This window comes from Xenopus laevis, chromosome 9_10S (genome assembly GCF_017654675.1).
Source record: "Xenopus laevis strain J_2021 chromosome 9_10S, Xenopus_laevis_v10.1, whole genome shotgun sequence".
NCBI lineage: Eukaryota > Metazoa > Chordata > Amphibia > Anura > Pipidae > Xenopus > Xenopus laevis.
In genome coordinates, this window is record NC_054388.1 from 72,299,360 (window position 1) to 72,318,298 (window position 18,939).

The 18,939-nt window shown below is 38.6% G+C and overlaps 1 protein-coding gene across 5 annotated transcripts in view; it reads left to right on the top strand.

The window, feature by feature from the left end:
• hdac4.S (histone deacetylase 4 S homeolog) overlaps positions 1-18,939 on the top strand; it is a 106,938-nt gene that overhangs the window by 36,907 nt on the left and 51,092 nt on the right. Inside the window, exon 1 of one of the 5 annotated variants that reach the window (XM_018238912.2) lies at positions 6,604-6,767. The exons of the other annotated variants lie outside the window; for them this stretch is intronic. The gene's annotated coding sequence lies outside the window, so the exon portion shown is untranslated. Of the gene's footprint in view, positions 1-6,603; positions 6,768-18,939 lie in introns of those variants that run through there. 5 annotated transcript variants of the gene reach the window in all.

The window sequence follows — 18,939 nt, forward strand, 5'->3', positions numbered from 1 at the left end:
TTACCAACCCGACCACTGTCAGCAAGGTCACCACCACCATATGCATTGGGCGCCCAGTCTTACCATATATACCATAGACCACTTACATGTGTCCTAGACCAATGGGATAGTATGTCATTGTGGTAACTACAAAATTGAAAATTAAAAACAATATACAAAATTCAAAGAGCTATAGGCATAGAAGGGACCTTCAGGCCGGCAGTAGAGATTCACACAAATAACCAGAAAAATTGTATCAAACTTAGTAGAAGCATCCCAAGGAAAGGGACTCATTCAGGCCCAAGGGGACAAAGTGTTCAGTCTGTGAATCCAACGGGATTCTCTCCGTAAGAGGGCAGTGTCTCTGTCGCCACCCCTGGCTAGGGGCGGCTGGTAATTAATAGCCAAGCATTTGAAGGTGGGCAGACCGTGGCCTTTAGTGAGGAAATGTCTAGCTACAGGTTGTGTGGATCGTTTTTCTTTCAGGGCTCTGCTGATGGCCGACCTATGGTTGCTGATACGCTCTCTTAGAGTGGTGATCGTTTTACCCACATAGTACATGCTGCATGGGCAAGTAATAATGTATACCATATAAGTGGAAGTACATGTGAGTCTATGTAAAATCTTTCTTCTTTTCTTGCCAGTATGAGGATGAGGGAAGTCTGGTCCACTCAATAGGCAACGACAGGTGGTACAGTCAGGGCACCTGTAGCGGCCTAGTTTCTTCTCTTTGGATAACCAACTGGTTGAGGTTGGAGTTTGTCCCTTAAGGTCCCCATAGACGCGACGATTCTTCTTGTCGAACGACCGATTTTAGGGAAGCCCGACCGATCCTTCGAAATTATCATGCGGTTAGTGGGATTCGAACGATCGTACATCTTGCGATTTTTCGGCCGACATCTGTCAGGAAATTGATCGGCTAGGTCAAAAAATCTTTGTCGGTCCCAGTGCAATCTATCTATGTTTGCAGGGCTAAGCAGGCAGCTCCCCTTTGTTTTCCTGGCAAATTGGTCTTTTTAGTTCTGAGAAGATCGTGGTCTCACGATCGGGATCTGATCTTTTAAAAATCTCAACATCTATGGCCAACTTTAAAGTCTGTTACCATCAGTATATTCTTCAAGTTCCTGCCCCTCTTAAAAAGTTAATTACTTTTTAACAAGTGAAACCAAGAGATCTGTTTAAAACCTTGTGATGAATGAATATTAAATGTGTATAAGGGTCAGGCAAATCTCCCCGAACTGCCTTCCGCCAGCTGAAATGAAAATCGCCTGGGGGAAAGGCACACATGGCGCTTCGTTTTCCAGAGTCGCCCGAAGTTGCCTAACGAGGAAACTTCAGGCAACTTCTGAAAGCGAAGCAGAGATTTGTCGCTGGGGCTTCTAATCTCCCTGAATCTGCTCGTGTGGCCAGACCATAATAGTTGAAAAGGACTGCTTCTGAAACCTGTCTTTCCCTCACTGTTTGTCCCACTGAGTGTTTAAAAAATCCTACTTCAATTTTATAGAATCAAGGAGCATTCCATTACAATAGCAAAGGTTTTGAGCATGTCACTCTGTAATCTATATGTGCATTTAAACAGTATTTGTTGCTGAGTCAAAGCACAGGCACAGTGTGGCAGAATTGACCACAGTTAGTTTATTCTTTGTCTGTGACAGTATAGTATCCTGCCCCCCCCCATCCAGAGTATTTATAGACTGAATGCTGCTTTAGACAATGGCTGGCCTGTTTGCAGGTAATTGATCTGTGCAGAGTGGGATTAGATAGCAGTTGTTACTAGGATCCACCTCCGCAGTGCTAAAAATGGGGATCTAAAAGCAGTGGTTACAATAATAGGTGTAGCAGCTGGTAATCCTGAAAAGTGGCTTTAATGGACACCACCTACATCTGGATTATTTACATGCAGTGACCTGACCTGTTCAGAGCTAGATAGCCTTGTTTACCATTTACTGGCTAGCTTGGTTATTCGCTTTGCAGTGCTTCACAGTATAATATAGCATATTATATAAATGTTATCACCGGTTATGGTATTGCTGACTGCAGAGACAAAAAAGAAGTAATGGTTGTTAAAGTTTTCATTACAAATACTACTGTAAGTTTGTGGCATGGTTTTATGGGTAATAGATCTTGCCAGACTAAATTTAATTTATTTTTATGAGAAAGTCAGCAGAGACCGCGATTCTGGGATGGCAGTGGATGTGATCTACTCAGACTTACTTTGCTAAAGCATTTGATACAGTGCCACACAGAAGGTTACTGGTTAAATGGAATGTTGGCCTGGAACATAGCATTTGTACCTGGATAGAGGACTGGCTAAAAGATAGACTACAAAGAGTGGTGATAAATGGAACTTTTTCTAATTGGACCATTGTTACATAGTTAAATCAGGTTGAAAAAAGACAAAGTCCATCAAGTTCAACCCCTCCAAAGGAAAACCCAGCATCCATACATACATCCTTCCATACTTTCACATAAATTATGCATACCCATACCTATACTAACTATAGAGTTTAGTATCACAATATCCTTTGATATTATGTCTGTCCAAAAAATCATCCAAGCTATTCTTAAAGGCATTAACTGAATCAGCATCACAACATCACCCGGCAGTGCATTCCACAACCTCACTGTCCTGACTGTGAAGAACCACCTACATTGCTTCAAATGGAATTTCTTTCAGTTTTGTTAGTGGAGTACCGCAGGGCTCTGTACTTGGTCCTTTGCCTTTCAACTTGTTTCTGTTTTTGCTGATTATACTAAATTGTGCAGAACTATAAATTCCATGCAGGATGCTGCCACTTTGCAGAGTGATTTGACTAAATTGGAAAATGGGGCAGCAAACTGGAAAATGAGGTTCAATATTGATAAATGCAAGGTAATGAATTCACTTTGGCAAGATAATATAAATGTAAGTTATACACTAAATGGCAGTGTGTTGTTCGTTTCCTTAACTGAGAAGGACTAGGGGGTTTTGTGGATAACAAGTTGTCTTAATTCTGGGCAGTGTCATTCTGTGTTTGCTAAAGAAAATCAAGTACTGTCTTGCATAAGAAAAGCATTTACTCAAGGGATGAAAACATAATCATGCCTCTTTCTAGATCCCTAGTAAGGCCTCACCTTGAGTATGCAGTGCAGTTTTGGGCTCTAGTCCTTAAAGGAGAACTAAACCCCCCACAATGTTAAGTCCCCACTGGTCCCCCTTTATTGGCCCTCTCCCTGCCTCTCCCCTGCACAGTCTTACCCCAGAATTCTGTCCCCTCTTGAAATAGTGACCACACTTGCAGAATGAGTGCAGCAGAGCTCATTGGCACCATCTTCTTCTCTTTGGTAAACTTTGTGTCTTCTTCCTCCCCTTCGGCAATTTCCGTCTCTTCTGGCGCATTCGCAGTTGTTGCGAACCGAAAGATTGCTCCAACTTCGCATGCGCCATTACACTACTCACCTCACGAAGATTACCGAAGAGAAGAAGATGTCGCCCATGAGCTCCGCTTACTCTGCATATGCGGTCACTATTTCAAGAGGGGACAGAATTCTGGGGTAACACTGTGCAGGGAGGGACTTAACATTGCGGGGGGTTTAGTTCTCCTTTGAGAGGGATATAAATGAGCTGGAGAGAGTGCAGAGATGAGCAACTAAATTGGTTAGAGGAATGAAACACTTAAGTTGGGTTGTTTTCTCTGGAAAAAAAAACACTTGCAAGGGGTCATGATTACACTTTGCAAATACATCAGAGGACATTATAGACAAATAGCAGGGGATCATTTTACCCATAAAGAAGATCACTGCACCAGAGACCACCCCTTCAGACTAGAGGAAAATAACTTTCATTTGAAGCAGTGTAGGTGGTTCTTCACATTGAGGGCAGTGAGGTTGTGGAATGCACAATGTTGATGATGTTGTGATGGCCAATTCTGTTAATGCTTGCATTATTTTTTTTATTTATATATGTGGGCTTTTTTGGATCTTTTTAGTCTATTAATCATGACCCCTCTGATTCTTCCATTTGTTTACTGTCCAAGTCCTACCCCTCAGAAGCTAATATCTAATATCTTGAATTGTTGTAAGAGGATCAAAAAATGGTCTTCAAGTTAAAGTTCATGACTCTTTATTTTAAGACTTTTCTATTAAATTATTTGTTCTGATGGCATAGTTGTTCATAAGGACATAAAGGAGTAATTGGCATGTCTCTATCCATAATTCCTAAAGTGAATGGGAAATCTGTTTATTTTTGGTCTTGTGGCATTTCTATTTGTGGCATATCTGTCTGTCTCTATCATCTATCTATCTACTGCAGGGGTTAGCAACCTTTACTATTAAAAGAGCCATTTTGCCCCCTCTTCCACTAAAGAAAAATAGTCTGGAGCCGCAAAACATAAGACAGCTTATAAACTTTTAAAAGTTTGAACCTTTTTTTAATTTTAACTGTTAATACAACAGAATACAACAAACAGAAGTGCAGTGTGTATGTGTAGGCCTATTTTGTAATAAATTAAACACTGAATAGCCCTATTAAATGCTAGTGTTCTCATCTGTTTATAGGCGAGGGCTATAGACGTCCTTAAAATATGCATCACATCTACGTCTATAGCCCTCGCACCTGCTGCAGCTGGACTCTGGAGGCTTCTCTCGTCTTGAGTGTGTGACCACAGTAAGGACCATGATGAATCATCTAGCTGCGGCTCGTTCTTGCCTGTCGCTATTTTGGATTCGGCCGATCCCCCGAATCTTTCGCGAAAGATTCGGCCGTATACCGAACTGAATCCAAATCCTAATTTGCATATGCAAATTAGGGATGGGTAGGGGAAAACAGCTTCTTTGTTTTGTGACAAAAAGTCACGTGATTTCCCTCCCTGCCCCAAATTATGTTTCGGTTCGGCCAGGCAGAAGGATTCTGCCAAATCCCGAACCGAATCCTGGATTCAGTGCATCCCTAGTGTGTATTAATAAAGATCCCCAGGAGGGACCGAAACGTCGGATATAATGCTGTGTTACAAATAAACACTTCATTCACAAGAATAAACGAGTGTACTTATTCTTCATCATTCTGCATTTAACATATTGATCGTGCAGAACTGTGTGCAGACACCACCAGCACACACACACTGACTTAAAGGTGAGCCAAGCAATATGAGTTTTAAAGGCATATACCTGTGGTTCTTTGTAATTTGCTTTTGCTTGGTGGTGGATTTCATGTATTTCACCAGCAATGTTTGGTTTCAATATTTCCTGTTGGCCTGCATCCATGAGAATGGACAAGTATATTGAATTTGTAAACTGTTTTAATGAATGCCTAGAAGGTAAATAGTAATGTTGTGTAATATTGTGTAATGTAGGTATGTAATAGAGTAGCTTCATTGCTGGTAAAACTACGGGCAGGATTCCATAAGACTGACACAGCAATCAGCCAATAACTGACCTGCCCATAACGTAACTGCCCCAACCCTGTGACATCATCAAACCCCTCAACCCCCTCCCTCTGGCCGGAGTTATCGGCAGGGAAAGGTGGCAACCCTAATTGGCACTTTTTTTTTAATTTCATTAAAGGTGTCTATTTCGTGGTACTTGTGTGGCACACAACATCACTTTTTTCTTGTTTTTTGGTCAGGCTATAGGCGTAGCAGAATGGGTTACCTTTTATACAGTATATGGCTAAAATTATCTAAACACACTTAAATGAGTATGGGTTTTTATAGATGAGAGACGAACATAACAATATGCAATGCAGGTGTTGGATTCTGGAGCAGTGGTAACGCCATTTGGAGAGAGAAATTATATCGGGCCGTCTGACCAAAAAGTCTGGGCCTTGCTAATGCCATGAGGGTTTTACCTTCCTGAATATAGCCGTGTAGCCAAACAAAGATACATGTCTCCTCACATGTTGTTTCCCACGGATGGGTGAATTGTCAAAGTTTGTTTAGCCAATAAGATTGTTCGCAGAGCAGAGACAAAATCTGCCTGTGTATGGCCAGTTTTAGCTTGAGGAGAGTTGGTTACATTGTTTCCATAGTTTGCCAAACTGAGATAGGCAATTAAAAGTTGTTGAAAATGTCTAATGGGGTTATGTAATAAAAGGCACGAAGTTTGCCCCAGGGCTGTAACCCATAGCAACCAATCAGCAAGTAGGTTTACTGGTCACCTTTTTAAAAGCAAACTTCTTATTGGTTTCTATGGGTTACTGCACCTAGGTAAACTTCGTGCCTTTTATTACATATGAAGGTATGAGTTATATTTTTGTCAATATACAAAAAAAAAACCTGCTTATTTTTGGGTGGATGCCCCCTTAAAAGGACAGTAATTTTAATAAATGTGGCATGCAGGAAGAACATGTTGAAAAATCAAAACAACATAGGAGGTGTTTCAGTAGGTAGATTTATGTAGATTTTAGTTAGATTCATGCAGAATCTTGCTTTATGTTTACATCCTACTGTATATTTTTGTAGAGGTGGCAAGCTGCTACATTCAGGAGCATGAAAGGGTTATTTCTAGTTCCATGTTATGACCTGGGAGAGCGCTCCAGCATGGCTCTATGCTTTGTTTGGTTTCCCAGCTGTTGACATTCTCTCTTGGAGTGTCCTGTATGCAGATATGCCCAGCCCTCTTCTCCCATGAATAAATCAAGCAACTGAGCCTTGTGCAACACACAGCTTTGCTCTTAGCACAGCAGCATGCGGGAGTCTTGTGAGGCAGCTCCCTGCACACACGGATCTATTTCAACTACTAGAATATCCTTAACCTGAACTTTGTGAATTTGCCCTCTACATTGGATTTGGGAATTAGCTTGCACTATTTCTGTAAGTAAATCTGTGTTTTCTTCTTTCATTTCTATTAGACGGGATGTATAAACAGGGATAACATTTGATATGGTAGATTGCAGCAATAGACGTATGTGTCTAGGGTTAATCGTTGCAGGATGAAATCCCTATGTGGTCCTGTCATGGTAACCATGTAGTTAAATGTTGCTTTGAGGAGTAAGCCTGTTGGGCTGGTTCTGATGGTATTTGCACTTAGGATGAAGCTGCTGGTTTTATCATCCAAATGCTGTTTTGTTTTTTTCCCTGTATAACTGCAGTTTTATGCAGTAACTGGAGTACATTTAGATGCTGTAACACACGGAAAGGAATGTTCTAGCCACAAGCTGTTGTCTGTAGTTTTGTTTTGGTCTGGTTCTGGTCCATATTTGTTATTGCAAATTATCTAACAATGCCTGTTGTTCTCTGGTGGATTATGGATTTAATGTATGGTATGTCAAAAAACTCTTTGATTTACCCCCAGTTAAATGTTTACTACAGTCTATATGGGGCCCTTTTGAAACTTGTCACACCAGCCAAACCCTGCACAGGATGGCTCTTAATATGACTGTTTCATGGCCAGCTCTCAGTGATTAACCGTTGTAGCACATAGAGCCTGTAATCCAGTATGAAAGTGCATAATGGACTATTTACAAAAGGCTTGCAAACCCTGAAGATTATCTTAAAATGCTTTGTTGTGTATTGTTTTCATTTTTCACTTCCTGGTGCTTTCTGTTTCACTATTCAGGTTTGCTCTCTGCCTAGTAGCGAATGAGTTAACAATCTCTCCGCCTACTCTGACACTGACAGGAAGCTTTAGGCAAATGATGAGATCACTCTTTAGGCTTTGCTAAGCAGTGTTATAAGGATGCTGAGATTTAACCACATTATCAGCAAGGCTATCTCTACCTCTGACTGCTTAGCCTGCAGTTGGCTCCCACAGACTCATCATGTACTTGCTTGGTTTTGCGTCTGCACCTGATTATTTTTCTTTCTTAAATGAGAGAATTTTTCTTCAGAACTAAAGAAGACCATTTTATCTCTAAAATGTCTGGCTGTGATTCAAATATGGAGTGTGTGTTTTGATAAAAAATAGAAAAGCCCACCTGCAGGGTTTATTTTGCTCAATAAGCAGTTTATTTTGGCTGCAACAAAAGGAGAGATCTATATAGGGTTAGCCATTAAGAATCTTGCTCATTTAGTTAGATTTTTAGATGACAAATGTAGGAATTTGGTGCTATGGCGCAGAGCATCTGTTTTGTGAAAATCGTGTTCAGTTAAGCACAGTTCCTGGAAGCTGGGCGGGGGTTGGAAGGGGCTATCGTTTTTCTATTGACAGAAATATAATCCATGCATCCTCCTTTCTTCCCTCCCTTCTCTTCAGCTAATGGGGGATATAAATGTTTTAGTAGGCTTGATGATTTGGTTCTAGTTCCACCACTCTCCCATCATGAGCTGATTAATTGTTATGGTTCCACCTCCACCCACTCTACACTTGACTCTGAAAACTCATCTCTTGATCCTGCCTGGCGTTCGTTTCATTCTTTCCCATGCTTCAACAACTCTAAAGGAAGATCTGTTTTCAAGTCTTGCATTTTCCAAACAATGAGTTGATCTCATAGGGACAGTTTATTAAATATATTCCTGATGTGGGTTTATAACCAAGCTATTTCTGCTTGTAAGCAATGTTCCCTCTAATGCCTTCTTGGCTACTTGTGTAAAACATTCTTTCAGAATGAAATTGGGACAGTCCCTTTATAACAAACTATATTTAACAAAAAATAATTTCAAATGTTAACTGAAATATTTTAAATAACAAATTCCAAGGCTGTCATAAGTAAATGCAATACAAATTACAGTGAAACACCATAATAAAAGATGGGGTTACTGTGAGGGGATGTATTTATGTATTAAGCCACAGTGAGTGTTTCTAAGTCTTCTATTATTGGCCAGGTTTGAGCCTTCTTCCGAAATATGGTTTTCAGTACATTTTGGTTGACAGAGCACTTTTAAGAATTTTTGAAAGTATTTCTATATGTTGGGTGGATGAGTGCTGTGGTAGGCAATGATGTTACAATTGTAATATATAGAGATTACCACATGTATTTATAAACCACCAATTTATTTTGTCCTGCTCATAAGAGCTTACACTCTATAGGGGCAGGAATATCTTATAAATATCAAAATAAGAGTTTTCTTTGTAGACTAGTGGAGGGGGGGGTGAAAGCTCTAAAAAGTGTTTATAAATGAGCTTAATTTTTTTCCATTTAAATTCTAAAAGCTATACTGTCCTCTCTTTAGTCTAACTTTTCTTTACTGCTGTCTTGTCAGGATCATATTGGCCATATTTGTTATGGCTGCCGTGAGTGGTGTGAGGTTCAACCCTTTATTTTGCTCTGATCTGGCAACATATGCTTTGCTCTCAGAATTTTTCATAACCGCAGTGTCTACTAGAGAGAAACCACAATGTTTTCTCAGGTCAAAATACCAGTATGTTTGTGGTTTGTGTGTAAATCACAGAGGTATAAAACCTGAAGTTTCTCTGCTGGTGAGCATTGATGTGACACACATTTAGTGTCCTGTTGTGTGTAGATTTTATTAAATCTTATTTTATCAGAGTACCAAACATTATCATATGAAGTGTGTGCCAAAGGTGGGGTAGCCTCACAGAAACCCTTTTCTTTGTGCAGTGGTTTACCGTGGTTACTATGCCTGAGCCATGTATAGAAGTATACATTTTGGACGAGATTTTTGGCTCCTGATTAAATTTATTAGTCATACAGTAATCAAGAAATGTTTCTGCATTCAAACAGGTAGTAGAATGTTGCAATAAGCTTTATCTTATTATTGAAATAAAAATGTTTGCACTTTATGCATATTTTGTTGCTCTTCCTATTATATAATAGAGTATGGTGATTTTTAAGTATTATTTTATAGAACTCCTTCTGACTTTCCACTTTAGACTTTACTTGATAAGCAACGGTACCAAGTCCATATCATCCTGGGCTAAATTTTACTTCCGGTGTTTACTGAAAAAATTATCCATCCTGGTATCCCTTATAATTTAACACTTATTAACACGTATGAGACACGGCATAATCACTTGGGTAAACATAATGAGCATCCGGTCTATGCAAACGTCTCTAAAGTGTGAGCTTATGCATCCTTGGGAGCCTTTGTTTGACATACACATATTGATCTGTCAAGGAAAACTACTACTACCCATCTTGTTTGATCTGCTGATTAGTAGCTTTATTCTTTTTACTTTGGGGAGCACAGCAGCAGTGCACACTTCAGAGTATTTTTAGAGACTAGTGGTAAGTTAATTTCTGGTTTCCACTTTCTGCTTGCTTACAGTGGGCTGTAGGAATTAGAGAATTAAAATTTTCTATTTTTATATGAATGTGACCTTAAACAACATCTGATTTTCAAACAAGTCCTAAAAGTAGATGAAGAAACCAAAACCTAGTTAAACAAATGAAAAAAAAATGTGGCCATGTATTTATTGAAAAGAATGATCCAATAACTTATTTTTGTGTCGAAAAATAAGTGGATCCTTAGGTTTTATCATAATTTGAAAATGAAATAAGAGTGTGGTGTATTCAGTCAATGGGATGGCAATCTGGTGTGAGTGAGAGACCCTATTTATTTCTGATAACACATACAACACATTTGTGGATGTGTATCATGGCTTGAACAAAGGAGGAGTCTGAGGACCTTTTTTGGCGTCAACAACTTTCTCTAAAACGTTTGGACTACACCAATCAACAGACAGATTGTGTACAAATGGAGAAAATTCAAAATCATTGTTACCCTACTAAGAAGTGTTGAACCATCAAAGATAACTCCAACTGCAAGGCAGAGAGGTTACAAAGGAACCCAGGGTACCTTATAATAAACTGAAGGCCTATCTCACATTGGTGTATGTTGATGTTCGTGAGTACTATTAGGAGAACACTGAACAGCAATGGTGTTTATGGAAGTAAAGCCACTGCTCTCCCCCAAAAATATTGCTGTCTGTTTACAGATGTTTGCATGTGGAAGAAGGATACTGGCACAATGTTTTATGAAAGGATGAAGCCAAAATAAAACTTTTTGGCTTAAATGAGGAGAGTTACATTTGGAGAAAGAAAAACACTGCATTCCAGCATAACAACCTTATCCCATCTGTGAAACCTGATGGTGGGAATATTCTCTTTTGGACCTGTTTTGCTGCATCTGGGCCTCTTGGCTATACAGTAGTGCTACACTTTCAGCCTTCTTGTTGCCCCTTACATGTTAATGCAGCGTTTTTACACATTAAATTTGATCTGACACCATGTGTATATTTACCAATATGCTAGTGATTCATTCCAATCAATGCAGTTTGAGTGATTTTTTTTTTCCCCGTTTCGGGTGAAAATGAAGCAAATTGTTCAATGTCTGATCTAGATTCCACCACCTTACCACTATGGGAACTTCAGTGAGATTTTACAACTATTTAAATCTGCCACCCAGTTGCTAGTGTGGTCCTGGTTATATTGTAAGGTCCACTAGGACAGGGATGATATATAGATATGCGGTATATATCGCCATTAAAAAATAATAATATGGGTAATAATCTGTGCTTTTTGTTTCTAGTTTGTTACTATGTGTAATTCTCATTCATATGAATGTGACGTGTTAGGTCAAAATAAATTGTCCCCTCTATTAAGTCTATTAATTTGTATATAATGTGTTCTAGATAGATATTCCAGTAGGTTCATGTAAATAAATTGGTCCAAATAATGTATGAATACAAACTAAATACCTTTTTTCAGTCTTATACAGGAAATGTATATTGTCCTGCTAAAGGTCTCTATGTAAGACCCAAAATTGTGTAAATCATGATAGTGTATATGCACTCGGCTTATAAATAGTTAAGTCAATGTAAACTTTACTTATTCATGGAATGTTCATAGAACTGGTCCAAACATTGGACATTGTTCTAGAACAAAGCAATTATGGTTGCTGATGCATATTTGTGAGATTAGAGTTGCTCCTTCTTCTCTACATTTTCTCCTTGTCTTTCTCTCATTCCAGGAATCTCTAACAAGCTGAAAAAATGTAGTGGCTTGGTAAAAATACATATGGTTCTTTATTTTATTATGTTTTTATGTGTAACATCTGGCCTGCTTGCAGCTTTCATGGGATTGTTGTCTGTTTCAATGTTACAGTGAGAGCTATGAATTCTGAGGCTCTCTCTACTCACGTCACTCATGCCCACATGTTAGGGAAGTCTTGCCTGGCTTGGAATGTTGGGCCCCCCATTAAGTGGTTCACTGTGCATGTTTCAAACACTTCTTTTGTGGAATATTCTGGTGGTCCCAGATAAAAAGTTGGTAGGAAATGTGTGTGGTTTTCACAGCAAATCGTAACCTTCCTGTCTACTTGTCTGCCTGGCTCATTCAGGCCCTGGGTCTAGTTTGAGATATGGGTCACTGCTTCCTCTCTCTCCTCCCCCATCTGCCTTGTGTTTTTATTACATTGGCAAGCAAGTTCTCTCCCGCCCACAGATAACTACTGTAATCATTCCTACATGACAGGACTTTATTCTGCTGAAAGAAGAGGAATGTGGAAGTGAAAATGGAAACAAATCATAATTGCTCATGTGTTGAAGGCTCCTTCAGAACACTTTCTTGAACTTATTCACACTGGGAAGTGACTGAGGTATAACATCATAAAAAATTAAAATGATCTGAATTCTAGTTCAGGCAACATACCCATCAAGCATATTTCATGCTGCAGCTGGATGGCTTTGGAATTAATCAGGAACTGGTTTTAATTGAACGGACTACTTATGCTACGTCTGTAGATTAAAAGTTATTGAATCATACCTGATTAGGATATTGATATTTTGCAGGTTTTTTTTTTTTAAGTACTTGGTTTTATTTGGGCTTTATTATTTTGTATTGTTTTTCTTCTGACTCTCTTTCCAGCTTTCAGATCATCCAAAAAAAACAATTGCTCTAAGGTTGCTAAGGTTACAAATTTTAATGTTGTTTCTCATCTTTTTATTCAGGCCTCTCCTATTCATATTCCAGTCTTTTATTCAAATCAATGCATGGTTGCTAGTTATCTGGTGAGAGAAAATGCACTGATACACCCCTTTGTCAAGCATATGGATATGTGCAACATGTGAATATTTAAGCACAGAAAATAACATGTACATTTTACACATCTTTTCTACATAATCCCAAGTGAATGAGTTTGTACAGGCTGTATTATTTCTCTTTAAAGGAGTGGTTCACCTTCAAGTTAACTTTTAGTTAAGATTGTGGACAATTCTAAGCAACTTTTCAATTGACCTTCATTGTTTTTTTTTTATATATATATAGTTTTTGAACTGTTTGCCTGCTCATTCTGACTCTTTCCAGCTTTCAAATGGGAGTAATTGACTTGATCTTAAAAACATATGCTCTGTAAGGCTACATATATATAGTTGTTTTTTTTATTACTTATCTATTCAGGCCCTCTCCTATTCATGTTCGTCTCTTATTCAAATTAATGCATGGTTGCTAGGGTAATTTTTGACCCTAGCAACCAGATGGCTGAAATTGCAAACTAGAGAGCTGCTGAATAAAAAGCTTTATAACTCAAAACCACAAATAAAAAATGAAAAACAATTGAGAATTTACTCAAAACACTCTCTACATCATACTAAAAGTTATTTAAGGTGAATAACCCCATTAAGATATAAATATAGGCTCTAATTGTCAAGGCATTGTTTTTTTTTGTTTAAATGGGAAATCAGATTATTTAAGAGTAATCTTAATGCATGTAATGAAATGCTGTAGCAAGGTCAACAGGATAGCAGTAGAATGGTGAGATAAACTGATCCAAAATAGCATTAATAGCTGGTTGCTGCAGTGTCTATTTCGGAGGAAAAGCATGTTCATATAGTTTGTAGTTACTGTGTATGAGGTGTGATTTTTATTTTTTTCAACTATTTTATTAAAAGCTGCTTGAAATACTTTGTATTTCTGTACACATTTTTTTCGCACGCAAATATGGCAGTGTTCTTCTGGCAGAGGGTGCAGCTGTTTCTGCCGTCATTCAAAATGATTTTTAGCCTAATAGTTCCATGGTTATTCACTTAACGTACTACCTGCAGGCCCGGACTGGCAATCTGTGGGTTCTGGCAAATGCCAGAGGGGCTGCTGTATGGTTCCATAGAAAGTTACCATATAGTGGGGCTGGTAGGGGGATGCTTGGGCTAGTAAATGGGTTGTTTGGGCCTCTGTGTACTTGGAATGGCAGGGCCTATTTTGACTCCCAGTCCAGGCCTGACTACCTGTCATCTGTTTGGACAAATGGGCAATATCCCAACAACTCTGCAGGTAACCCACAATCTGAAATAGAGTAGCCATACTTTTAGGCCCCATCAGCCAGTGCTGAAAACGTGGTTTCATGCTGATTTATTACAAATTTCTCCAAAAACCCAAACAGTCCCGCCCATTTGTTGCACTTCCTGCTGCCACCTTTCCCAGCCTGTGCAGGGGAGTTGGCAGCACCAGCACACTGCACTGTAGGATAGGAACCAGCAGCTAGGCTGACCTGATAGGGAACAAAAGGCTATGATCTCCATCCTCTGCCAGGGACCATTGGGACAGACCCATCCCTCATTTGATCTCTGACAGCAAGCCTTACCTTAATTTAATGAAGCACAGGTAAATTGGTTGCTGGATACATGCATTATGGGTAAGCCCTCTACATGAGGGACAGCACATATGGGGCAAAAAATACGAAGCACAGTTAACTGTAGGACCATGTGGGTGTACAATTTGGGAGGATTCAATGTTTGTTTGTTTTTGTTACTAGTTGGAATTTATCTTATTAATGTTAATAAGTGGCTTTTTAAAATTTTGTGGTCTATATATGTATTTCTGGTATTTAAAGGGGAACTCTGGCTTCCAAACCAAAATTTGATAAAGAGGCCCACATAACACAGAAACCCCTGATATACCCATCACAGTTACCTGTTTCTTCAAAAAGAAGAAGAAAGTATGCTGAAATCCATCTAACAGTTCTTCTCTTTCTGCATCATTTGAAATCATGGCAGGGAAGTAGAGACTAAACACTGATATTACAATTGTAACGGCATGCAGGAACTACATAACCCACAATGCTTTGATGTTCTGTTCCTTATTGAAATCACATGTGCAGGGAATTGTGGGGTTTGGAGGATGCAGGCTAAGGACAGCTGGCTGCTGATACAAAGTAACAGTAGTCAGCCAGCTCAGCAAAGTAGTCAAACAGATCAGCAGGAGAGCAGAGGGCTAGGCTTAGGAAACTGTTACAAACCATTAAATATCAAGAAAAGTCTGCATATTTTTAAATTGATGTATATTGCAAAGATGCTTGAAATCATGTTTACTTTTCAAAAAGCTTAAGTTATGTTTATGTGGAGTTCCCCCTTTAAATACATTTTTTTTTTTTTTTTTTACTTCTAATAAGGTTACTGATACATTTAAACAATGCCTGTATCAGCCATTCTGCTATATTTCTAAAGAAATATGTTGCAAATATATGGTCACCCTCAGGCCTCCTTGGTTCACTTTCAGTACTTTTTAGGAAATATCTGATGGCCCAGGCAATGTGAATATGCCATAGTTTTGCAAAGTGAATAACCCAGTAGAATTAATAAAAGGATTGAGCTAAAAATATGGTAGCTTGTTCCTGGGAAATCTTATTTTTGCTTGTATTAGTTGTAATCGCTATAACTGTTTCTTAAGCAATTATTTAACGTTTAATCTTGACCAAACCATTATGTTGGAAATAGCAAATATTCCAAAGAAATGTTTAGTTCATTTTTGATAATGCTATTGGATTTGGCTTTACGATTGTAAATTGGTTTAGCTGGTGAAAATACATGCCTGCATTGTTTTATCTCTATTCAGATATTTTTTTCCTTGGCTGAGATGTTGGCAGAATTTATGATTCTGTCAGATCTAAATTTTTTCCCAAGCATTACTCAAAGGTGTGTTCTATCAATCTGTGTATAGCTATCTGCGTAATTGCCAAGTCTTAACATGTATCTTACAACCTGTCTGAATATTTGCCTTCTCTTAACCAACACATAGATTCTACACTTGCCAAATTTCTTTCAGTGAATGTCTCTGGGCCAGCAGTTGTCACAGACTATTAAAATGGCTGATTATACCTAGAAGTCTTTCCCTGAAAGTGATAAACCACTTGCTTTATATCCTGCATGTAATTGTGGGAATCAAGGTACCTTCCATGTCATTAATAATAGATGTGCAGGTATAAATGTACTTTGGCTTTATCCAAACAGGGGATTATGGTCTCCTAATGTTGTCAGCGATGATGTTAGTTACACAATTATTAACACATATTCATAGAGCCAAAATATTCCACAGCTCTGTACAATAAATGGGAGTATACATTTAACAGAGATTTACACACAAAAATAACCGGTAACTGATACAGGTAGTGAAGAAGGACCTGTTTGTAAAGTCTCCTGAACACGGCAATACCAAGTTTGTATAGTTTTATAGAAATTTCTTGTGTGGGTCAAAAGCTAAAGTAGCAGAAATTTTCAAAGCACCACTCCAGAAATCAGTGTTGTTTAGATTTCAAGGCCATACATTCTACTAATAGTAGGTTTACCCCAGGAAAACTTGCATTTTTAGTAACCCATAGCAACCAATCAGCAAGTACAATTTACTAGCCACCTGTTTGAATGCAGTAATCGTATTGGTTGCCATGGGTTACTGCTCCTGGGCAAACTAATACCTTATATTGTATATGGGGATAGATGTGTTTTAGTAGAGACAAGTCTCCGTATTGTCTGTGTCAGGGTATTTTCTGGTGTTTTGTCGCTACAACAAGTAGCATGGTATGTCATTACCCTGGGTGGTGTCTTGATAAGAGAGGGCCTTGATTCCATTGTCAGTTCTTTCTAACTGTTTTCTGGAAAAGCTTTGGAATCAGCATTTGGTATGACATACTCCTACGGTCCTTCTATACATGACTGATGATTTCTGTGACGTCAGTTCTTTCTGAAAAGATCCTGGAATACCCTTATTAATTAGATGATTCTTCTCAGTCATCTCAACCCTATGTCCTTGTCTTCTGCTGAGTACAAAAGCGCTTTCTTGCTGAACATCATTTTTCCATCTCTACGGTATGTGACTCTGTTCTATCCATTATAATGGCTCAGGCCAGATTTTTTGCGTGGTATAAATGAACCCTTTCTAGTATACTGTAAATTAGTGTAATTTTTGTTCTTCGGGTGTTGAAGTTAGGGCTTCCTTGGTTCTGCATGGCTCGCATCTTTTTTCTACTTTTATTGTTTGTAGTAGTCACTGCTTTTGGACATGAGCATTCACCAAGTGTAGGCAAATCAAGACAGTAATTCCTTTTAAAATTATATTTATGGTAAAGTGAACTTCTTTTCCATCACATTTTTATACAGATTGGTGCATTTGTAATATTGCATGGTTTCGAGCTCTTTTTCTTGCATGGACAGGTGATTCAACTTTCAGCCATCTTTGAGAAGATGCAATGCTTTATTTTTATGCTGTATATTTATGCTATTTCTATATTTGTATATGTTTGCTATTGTGTGCCACTATGCTCCCTGCTGGCAAGTTGTTTTGTCTCCGGATCAACATTTACTCCAGTTGTTTTTTAGTACACCAGAAATAGGCTCTTTTTTTTTTTTTGTTTATTGCTTTCTGTTTTTATTGTTGATCATTTTTCTAATATTGAAGTTTCATTTTTCAACTTCTTATGTCTCTAGAGCAGTGGCCCTGCTGAGCAGAATCCCAGAGTTTAATTTGTTTGTTCTAATTCAAACACTAGTTGCTAATGTTTCACAGATGCTGCTCCGACATGTATCAACTTATGTAGCAAATTGTAATAGTCCAGAGTCTGCTTTTGAATAAACAAGACGCTAGCGTGAGGAATATAAAACTTCAAAATGGAGTAGGTAATATCAAGTTTCAAGCTGTATGTTGTTGCTAAGGTCTAGCTATGGTGAATGGAAACCTGAATAATTGTCATGAATTATAGCAAGGTACTAAAAGATCATTTCACAAAATATATTTATGGGGCAGACTGTTAAGTATATTGTATAGGAATACTAACAATGTTGCTGCAAAAGATTTGCCTGCTTGCCAGCTGTGTCCTGTGTATGAGTGTGGAAGGCATTTTTCTGCATTGTAAAGCAGGTTGTGTTTTGATGCAGTTTGCCTGCTGGCTTATTAAAATGCTATCACTGTGCATGTGATGTCCAGTCTGTGGGGAGCTCTATAAATAGCAGCAGCTGAGCAGGCAATGTGGAGAAGCTGAAGACAAAGGGATTACTGCCCCTGAAACACTACCGTTTGATGTACAGTGGAAGCAGTCTTGTGCTAGGATAAGAAGATAAAGCACAATTCAATAAAAGGAAAACTAACTACACTTCTAAACAATTCTTTGAAATCTAAAAAAAAAAAAAAATCTGGCATGTCCGTTTAATACAATCATTATCTGCAGTTAGCATTTTAGAATAATTTGCAGAATTTCTGCAAATAAACTATGTTTTGCTCAGGCGATCCGTGATACAATATCTGCATCTTTTCACTTAGGTTGCATGTGATATTTAAAAATACAATTGCTTACGAATACTGAAGGATGCTGGGATGAGGATTGGATTACCCAATTTAGCCTGGTTTGTGATCAGTGCCCCTGACACCCATACCACAAGTGCAAATAAGTTAACCTTTCCCTAATTGTTTCTAAGAGCAGTTACTATGGAATAATAATGTAAAGTAGAACTAAAGCCCCCAAAGACAGCCCCTTTCCACTACCCTTCATTGCCGAGTCCCCCTCCCCCGCTTTCTCCCTGCATAGTCCATTACTTGAAAAATATGTCCCTGAATGTAACACTAGCGAAGAAAGTTAGTCCAGCACCCACTGTTTCATGAATAAAACGGCCTTTATTGGACCAAGGGCATTACAGCAATGTTTCAGACCAACTGGTCTTTTATCAAGCTTGATAAAAGACCAGTTGGTCTGAAACGTTGCTGTAATGCCCTTGGTCCAATAAAGGCCGTTTTATTCATGAAACAGTGGGTGCTGGACTAACTTTCTTCGCTAATATTGCCAGTGGAAGGTGGCCACTGGAGGACGTGCACCCAGCCAAAGAAGT